Genomic DNA, 8,410 nt, shown 5'->3' with positions numbered 1-8,410 from the left:
ATCCAGCAATTTAAAACAGGCTGCCAGCGTGTGATGTCACATATGTGAAATCTTAATTTAAAAAAAAGTCCAAGTCACAGAAACAGAGAGTAAAATGATGGTTGTCAGGGGTTGGGGGCAGGAGGGAGAGGTTAGTTTAAAAAGAAACGTGGAAACTTTCAGTTTTAAGATGCATGAGGTCTGACAGCAGAAAGAAGACGAGGGGTTGCGAAGGGTTGGGGTGGGTAAGGGGTGGCCAGGGGAAGCACGGAGGAGTTTCAGAGAGGTGACAATATCGCGTCCGATGATGTAGCAGTGGCTACATGTCATTATACACCTGTCCAAACCCAGGGAAGACATAACACCCAGAGTGGACCCGAATGGAGCCCGGGGACTTGAGGTATAATGATGTGTCAACATAGGCTCATCAGTTACAACAAATGTCCCTCTGTGGTGGGGCTGCTGAGAGTGGGAGGAGCCACGCATGCGTGGGGGCGGGCAGAGGGTACACGGGAATCCCAGTGCCTTCACGCTTCCTAGTTTTGCTGTGAACCTCACACTGCTCTAAAATCTTAGTTAAAAGAAAAAAAGATGAATAAGGCCTTAGGATCTAATGTATAAACACAGTGAGTATACCTAATACTCTATTACACTATTAAAGTTTCCTAAAAGAGAACTAAAGTGTTCTCACCCCTCCCCGCCCCCCCAAAAATTAGAAGGTAAATATGGGAAGTGATGGATATGTTATTAAACTAGATGGTGGGAATCTTTCCACAGTGTATATGAGTGTCAAGTCATTATGTTGTAACCTGTAAATATAACACAAGTTTATTTGTCAATTATATCCCAATTAAAAAATGCTGCCAGCCAGAGACATGGGAACTCGCCGTGGGGAAGATGACGTGTCTGCTCCCAAAAAAGTGGAGCATTTTCTGCCTTTCTCACGTGAGGGAATGTTCATCTGCCTCCGTTGCAGCCCATTGGTGGACACGGCATCAACCTGTTCCTCCCGTTTCTCCCACGCTTCCATTTTTCTCTTGGTCTCCACTTCCCCCTCCATGTTTACATCTTCCCAGCCTTTCCGGCGGCCTTCCTGAAGCATACACTTATTAATACATTCTAGGCTACACCAGAGTAGTGGTGACAACCAGGATAACTTCTCCCCATCATAAGGTGACAAAGCACTCTGGGAATAATTCCACATTTATGTCCCTTAAACTTTGGGTATGTCCCCTGAGGATTTCCGGAAGCTCTGCTTCACCCTCTTCTCATCCTATCTTCCTGTCTTTCCCCCCTCCTCCTCTCCTTCCTTCCTCCCTGTCCCCGTCTCCACCCATGACCACTCTGGGCCGGGGTTATAAAAAGGTCTGTTTAGCCCTGTGTCATTTCTAAAATATTTCACATTGACCTCACATGCACCCCAGTCTGCACCATTCCACAATGTTTATCAGATCAAGTGGGTCTGCAGCCTATCCTTGGGATACAGTAATAATGATATAGTGAGAATTAATGGTGATAATAAGGAAAAAGGAACAAACAAACTCTTCGGAGGAAAAATTAGAAAAGAAACAAGGGACGGCAGGAATGAAAATATGAGAAAACAATAAGCTGATACTCCGCAGAGTATGCATGACCAACACCAATGAAGGGATGCCGGATCAGGCGCTGCTCCGTGTCTGCATTTACACTGAGCTCTAACCGGCGCTCCACTATCTTCCCTTGTTTTATGAAAGAGGAAACCTAGGTACATCCAAGCCCAGCCAGTGCACAGAGAGCCAGGATTCAGTGCCAAGGTCTGGACAGGGCAATCCAATTCCAGAGTCTGGGCTTGGTAGACTTGGGGTTAGGAATGGTTCCAGTAGAAGCCTGCATGTTTTAGGATTGCAACCTGGTGACTCAGACATTCAAAGGTCCAAGGATATTATAATACCATGGGTCCCTCCACATCAAGAGCACAGTATGGGGAGGATTCTGAGATGTTAGAGACAGAGTTGTTTCTTATCAACAATCCAGAGGATAGATTTTTACCAGAGGGGGAGTAATGAGGAGGAAAAGGCTAACGCTAGCTGTGTTAGACTCCCAAGATCATTATATCGATCGTTTGCCAGACACTTGCCTCCTACAGGAGGCTCGAGCTCATTTGCTTTTGTTGTAAAATTGCTTCATAAGCTCTGGAGGCGGTTTCATGTCGCCTGCTATCCGAGTGCTGTACGTCCGTCACCTGCTCCTCACGTGCGGCCTCTCCACCCTGTGGTCCCTTTCTGGGAACTTTGTCAGACAGCCACTGCTCACTTCGGTTCTCGGTAACCGTGACTTGAAGCAAAATGGCATATCATGAAACCAATTTTACTGTAGGCTAATCGATATAAATCAGAGTTAAGTCCCTATGGCATACTTCTGACCACACACAAAAAAATCACCAAACTTCTAAATAAAAACTCAACACACTTCTGATATTAAACACTGAAATAAACGTGAACTAGGTATACACTTACAAAAGATTCATAAAAATAAGTAAGATCATGATTTTCCAACCTGATAGGTGGCTGAAGCCTGTCCCAGCAGCTCAGGACATGGGGGGGGGGGCACTCTAGAGAAAATGCCCTTCCATCTCAGGGACACACACACACACACACACTCAGACTGGGACAATGGAGACATGCCAATCAACCTAACGTGCACATCTGTGGGATGTGGGCGGAACCCGGGGACCAGGAGAGAATGCACGCAGACACGGGGAGAACACACCAACTCCACACAGACAGCAGCCCCCGCCAGGAACTGATTGTTTTTTTCTCATCCACGTTATAACAAAACGATGAAAGAAATGACATGACTTGAGGACCTGTTGTACTGAGGTGGCTTCCCCAGGCCAGCCACTGGGCTCCTGCCCCCTCTCCCACTGCCCAGGCATGGACACCCACTAATGTTTATGTTCACTGCTTCCACCTGCTTTTCTCAGACAGTAGTCAATGGGCCCCTGCTTATTTCGAATGCTCTGACACCATCCCTCCTCCTTTCCCATCCCCACAGCAGAGAGGTGTTAATGAACAGACAGCTTTCCTACTGTGCTTTAAAGCTGTCCTGTGGTGCAGGGATCATGTTTGTTTAAAACTTGAAGGAATGTAAATAAAACCTCTTCTGCCGGGTACCCTCCTTTTCATTTTCTCCTTTTCAGCACTGATGACCGATTGTTCCCCTGGGAACACGAAGAATGAAAATTTCAGGCGTTTACCTTGGATGGCATGATATTATTGGAACAAAAATGAGAAGTGAGACTTTTCATGTCAGAACACAAGTCTTCCCAACCAAATCCTACCTGGGCTACTATCTGCCTGATTTATCTCCTACACTTTCCCTCCTGGCCTCTCTGCTCTGACCGCTCCAGCCCCTCCTACACCTCTCAGCCTCTGCTCTGACCACTCCAGCCCCTCCTGCACCTCTCAGCTTCTCTGCTCTGACCGCTCTAGCCCCTCCTACACCTCTCAGGTATCTGCCTCAGGGCTTTGGCACTTGCCTCTCCCTCCACCCGGAGTTCTCTTTCCCTGGACAGCTGTCTGCTCATTCCCATCATTCTCTGATCAAAGAGCATCCACCAGGAAGCCCTTCCCTGCCAGCCCAGTTTATGATAGATATTGCCAAACATTTTCTCTTTTCTTACCCTGTTTTTTCCTTCACTCCTGATTCCAGCATTTTATTACATATTTATTTCTTTACTTGTTTGTTGTCTGTCTTCTTCCTTAGAATATAAGACCCATGAGCTTTGTGCATGTTTAAAAAAACAAAACCCACTATCCATCCTCAGCACCTAGAACTTCACTTGGCATAGTCTTTTTGTTTTAATGAATGAATGAAGGCTGAGCTGAGGGAAACACACACTTATGGGAAAGGCACCAAATCTCCCGAGTCACAGATTAGAAGTTTCTGGATCTAACCTGGTTCCTTGGATGTAAGATGCATAATTTCACATGACAGTTTCTCTGACCTCTTCATCTCCCTCCTCTGTGTTCATGGCTCTAAGTGAGTCCTGATTTCCCCCTTCTACTCTACTGTCCCCACCTCCCAGTGGGGTTCATCCCATTCATTTGTGATAAAAGAGGACTTTTGTCAAACAGACCCTGGCTCTCACATGCTGAGTGACTGCCTTGGGGCATCCTAGCTAAAAGTCAGGGGCCAATTCTCTCTTTCTTCTCCCCAGCACTCTAAGGTCAGTCCCAATCTGGCTTCTCCCTGGGGCTCTCATTGTGAATGGAGCAGAATGCTAAAAATTTAGGGGTCCCATCCACAAGGAATCCAAGAAACTCAGCAACATATGTAGTCTTTTATTCCAACCACAGTGCCAAATTCTAATTTTATTTTATTTTATTATTATTATTTTACCAGTAAGAGGAGGGGAGGCAGAGACAGACTCCTACATGTGCCCCCACAGGGATCCACCCAGCAAACCCACTAGGGGGCAATGTTCTGCCCATCTAGGGTCTTGCTCCGTTACTTAGCAATCAAGCTCTTCTTAGCGCCTAAGGCAGAGGGCAGGGAGCCATCTTCAGCACCAAGGCCAACTCACTCCAATTGAGCCATGACAGCAGGAGGGAAAGAAAGAGAGAGACACACACAGGCCAATGTACTCTCAGTGAGCCAACCAGCCAGGGCCTCAAATTTTAATTTACAGGCATTCCTTTAAAAAATTGCAGGTTGGGTTCCAGACTACTGCAATAAAGTGAGTATCACAATATAGTAAGTCGCACGCTGTTTTGTTTTGTTTTTTGTTTTTTTTGGTTTCCCAGTGCTTATAAAATTTATCTTTACAGCCTGACCAGGCGGTGGCACCCTGGATAGAGTGTCAACCTGGGATGCTGAAGACCCAGGTTCAAAACCTCAAGATTGCTGGCTTAAACATGGGCTCATAGTTATGTTTATGCTACCCTGTAGTCTGTTAAGTGTGCAAGAACATTATGCCTAAACAATATACATCTATTAATTTAAAAATACTTTATTAAACAAACCCACTATCATTTGAGCCTTCAATGAGTCTTAATCTTTTGCTGGTATAGGATCTACCCTCAGTGTTGATGGCTGCTGACTGCCCGGCATGGTGATGACTGAGCATTAGGGTGGCTTTGGCAATTTTCTAAAGTAGGACAATGAACTCTGCCATGCCATCGACTCTTTTAGGAACAGCATCTGGGTTAGTGTGCAAGGCTATTTAATAGCATTTTCCCCCAGTAGAGCGTCTTTCAAATTTGTGGTTAATCCTCTCAAACACCAGTGCTTTATTAACTAAACCCACCCCGGAGAGGTGGGTTATGTTCTAAATTCTTTGTTATCATTTCAATAATCTTTACAGCATTTTCACCAGGAGTAGATTTCTTCTGAAGAAGCCAGTTTCTTTGCTCATCTACAAGAAGCAACTCTTCATCAGCTGAAGTTTCATCATGACATTACAACAATGGAGTCACGTCCTCAGGCCCTGCTTCTACTTCGGGTTCTCTTGCTGTTTCCCCCACATCTGTGGTACTTGCTCCACAGAAGTCCTGAACTTCTCAAAGTTACCCAGAAGGTTGGAATCAGCTTCTTTCACACTGATGTTAATGTTGATATTTTGACCCTTTCCCATGAATCACAAGTGTTCTTAGTGTCATCTAGCACAGTGAATCCTCTCCAGAAGGCTTGAATTTACTTTGCCCTGATCAAATGAATTACTATCTATGGCAGCTTCAACCTTACAAAATGTTTTTTCTTAAATAATAAGATCTGAAAGTCAAAATTACTCGATCAATGGGCTACAAAATGAATTTTGGGTTAGCAGGCATGAAAACGACATTAATCTCATTGTACATCCCCATCAGAGTTTTTAGGTGACCAAATGCATTGTCAATGAGCAGTAATATTTTGAAAGGAATCTTTTATTTTCTGAGGAGTAGGTCTCAACAGCAGGCTTTAAATATTCACTAAACCATGTTGTAACCAGATGTGCTGCCATCCAACCCTTGTTTTCCCATTTACAGAGCACAGGAAGAGTAGGTTGAGCTTAATTCTTAAGGGATCCAGGATTCCCAGAATAGTAAGTGAGCAACAGCTGCAACTTCAAGTCACCAACCGCATTAGCCCCTCACAACAGAGTCAGCCTGTCCTCTGAAGCTGTGAAGCCAGGCACTGACATTTCCTCTCTAGCTAGGAAAGTCCTAGATGGCGTCTTCTCCCAATAATAAGCGGTTTCACCTACATTGAAAATCTGTTGTTTAGAGTAGGCTCCTTCACCAATGATCCTGGCTAGATCTTCTGGATATCTTGCTGCAGCTTCTACATCAGCACCCGCTGCTTCACCTTGTACCTTTATGTGATGGAGATAGAATCTGTTCTTAAAGCTGATGCACAAATCTGTGCTAGCTTCAGACTTTTCTTCTGCAGCTTCCTTACCTCTCTCAACTTCATAGAATTGAAGAAAATTGAGAGTCTTGCTCTGGGTTAGGTTCTGGTCCAAGGGAGTTGTGTCCGGTCTGATCCTCTCTCTGTCTATTCAAACAGCTGAAACTTTATCCGTATCAGCAATGACGTTCAAGTTTTGCTTTCTTATCGTTCAAGTGTCCAGTGGAGCAGTGCTTTAATTACCTTCAAGGACTTCTCCTCTGCATTGACAATTAGGCTAACTGGTGTGTAAGAGGCCTAGCATTTGGCCTGTCTCAACTTTCCACATGCCTTTCTCACTGAGTTTAATCACTTCTAGCTTTTGATTTCAAGTGAGAGATGTGAGACTCTTCCTCTCACTTGAACACTACAAGGCCATTGTAGGGCTACGAAGTGGCCGAGTTCCAACATTGTTGTGTCTCAGAGAAAACAGGGAGGCTTGAGGAGAGAAAAAGAAGTGGGAGACAGCCAGGGGGTGGAGCAGTCAGAACATACATTTGTCAGTTCAGTTCACCGTCTCACATGGGTGCGGTTCATGGAGCCCAAAACAGCTCCAACAGTAACATCAAAGATCACTGATCACAGATCACAGTAACAAATGTAGTAATAATGAAGAAGTCTGAAATACCGTGAGTACTAAACTGTGTCACAGAGACACCGAGTGAGCACATGCTTTGGAAAGTGGTGCCAGTCAACTTGCTTGATCCAAGGTTGCAACAAACCTCCAATTTGTAAAAAACACAGTATCTGCAAAGCACAAGAAAACAGAGAGCAATAAAACGAGGTCTTCTCTTAATTGGAAGTCTAATGTGAGAGTTTGAGCAGTACCTGAAACACAGAGCTAGCTCCGATCTTTTTTCCATCTCTTTTCCGCCTACGTTCGGTTTTGCACAGCAGTTGCCTACAACATAGGATAGTTTGGGAGCAGGCTGTGGAGTCGGAGAGTCCTGCTTTGAAATACCAGTTCTGACAATGACATCTTCATTCCTCAAAACTGGAATGAATCTCTCTGAGGAGCTAACATTTTATAAGCAGTTACTTTGGTTCTGGGTCCAAAAACATATAGGCTTTACCTCTCTTAATCTACACAATTCTATGAGGTAGGTACCATAATTAACGAGGTTTTACATGTTTAAGGAAACTGAGGCTTAGAGAGTGCAGGTAACTTGACTAAAAATAAATATTCAAGCAACTATTGGAACCAGAGCCCCAGCTCATAACCAGTTCACTGTGTCATCAGCATCATCAGTGCCATCATTATAATTATCATTTGTGATGGGACATGAAGAGCCTGGTCCATATATACATCCTGGCTGTCTTTCCTTCCTCCTCAGGTGCCTCTCTGGGACTCATCTGCTTTTCTTCTGTTTAAAGAAGCTAGGCTGTGTCCCACTTGTGTAACTAGCAGGGCTTGAACCACACAAGCCGAGGATGGATGGGCTTCCAGTTCTGTGACTCTTTCTTTAAAGGAGGACACAGTGTACTATCACAGACAACGGCTTTCTCAGGAACTCCCGCTGTCTTGTTCTTACAAAAAGTCGGTCTAACCTTCTCACCCCTCAATGCTCTCAACTATTAAAGAAGGCTTTGGGTCAAAGTCTCAAAAATATTTTTAAACAAATAACACTTATTCTCCTACGTCCACTGATTCTGTAATCAATATCTGACTTCTGATGGACTTGGTTTCCATAACTTCTCTGGGCTTTGTCTGTTCCCTCCAGCAGAGATATCCGCATCCAGAGCTGTGACACCTTGTCTCAGTCAAATAATATAAAGTCGTCTGGCCTGATCAGGCGGCGGAGCAGTGAATAGAGCGTCGGACTGGGAAGTGGAGGACCCAGGTTTGAGGCCCCGAGGTTGCCAGCTTGAGCGTGGGCTCATCTGGTTTGAGCACAGCTCACCAGCTTGAGCCCAAGGTCGCTGGCTTGAGTTGTTGGAGTTGTTTTGGGCTCCATGAACCGCACCCATGTGAGACGGTGAACTGAACTGTCTAACCACTATGTATATACCTAAAACTGACACAGAA

At 44.9% G+C, this 8,410-nt stretch overlaps 1 pseudogene; it reads right to left on the bottom strand.

The window, feature by feature from the left end:
- Positions 1–2,098: 2,098 nt before the first annotated feature.
- Positions 2,099–6,763, bottom strand: LOC136329735 (tigger transposable element-derived protein 1-like; annotated as a pseudogene).
- Positions 6,764–8,410: the final 1,647 nt, after the last annotated feature.

Source organism: Saccopteryx bilineata, chromosome 3 (assembly GCF_036850765.1).
Source record: "Saccopteryx bilineata isolate mSacBil1 chromosome 3, mSacBil1_pri_phased_curated, whole genome shotgun sequence".
In the NCBI taxonomy this organism is placed as follows: Eukaryota; Metazoa; Chordata; class Mammalia; order Chiroptera; family Emballonuridae; genus Saccopteryx; species Saccopteryx bilineata.
Note: the sequence above shows the minus strand (reverse complement) of the source record. Positions and strands in the feature narration are given on the sequence as shown.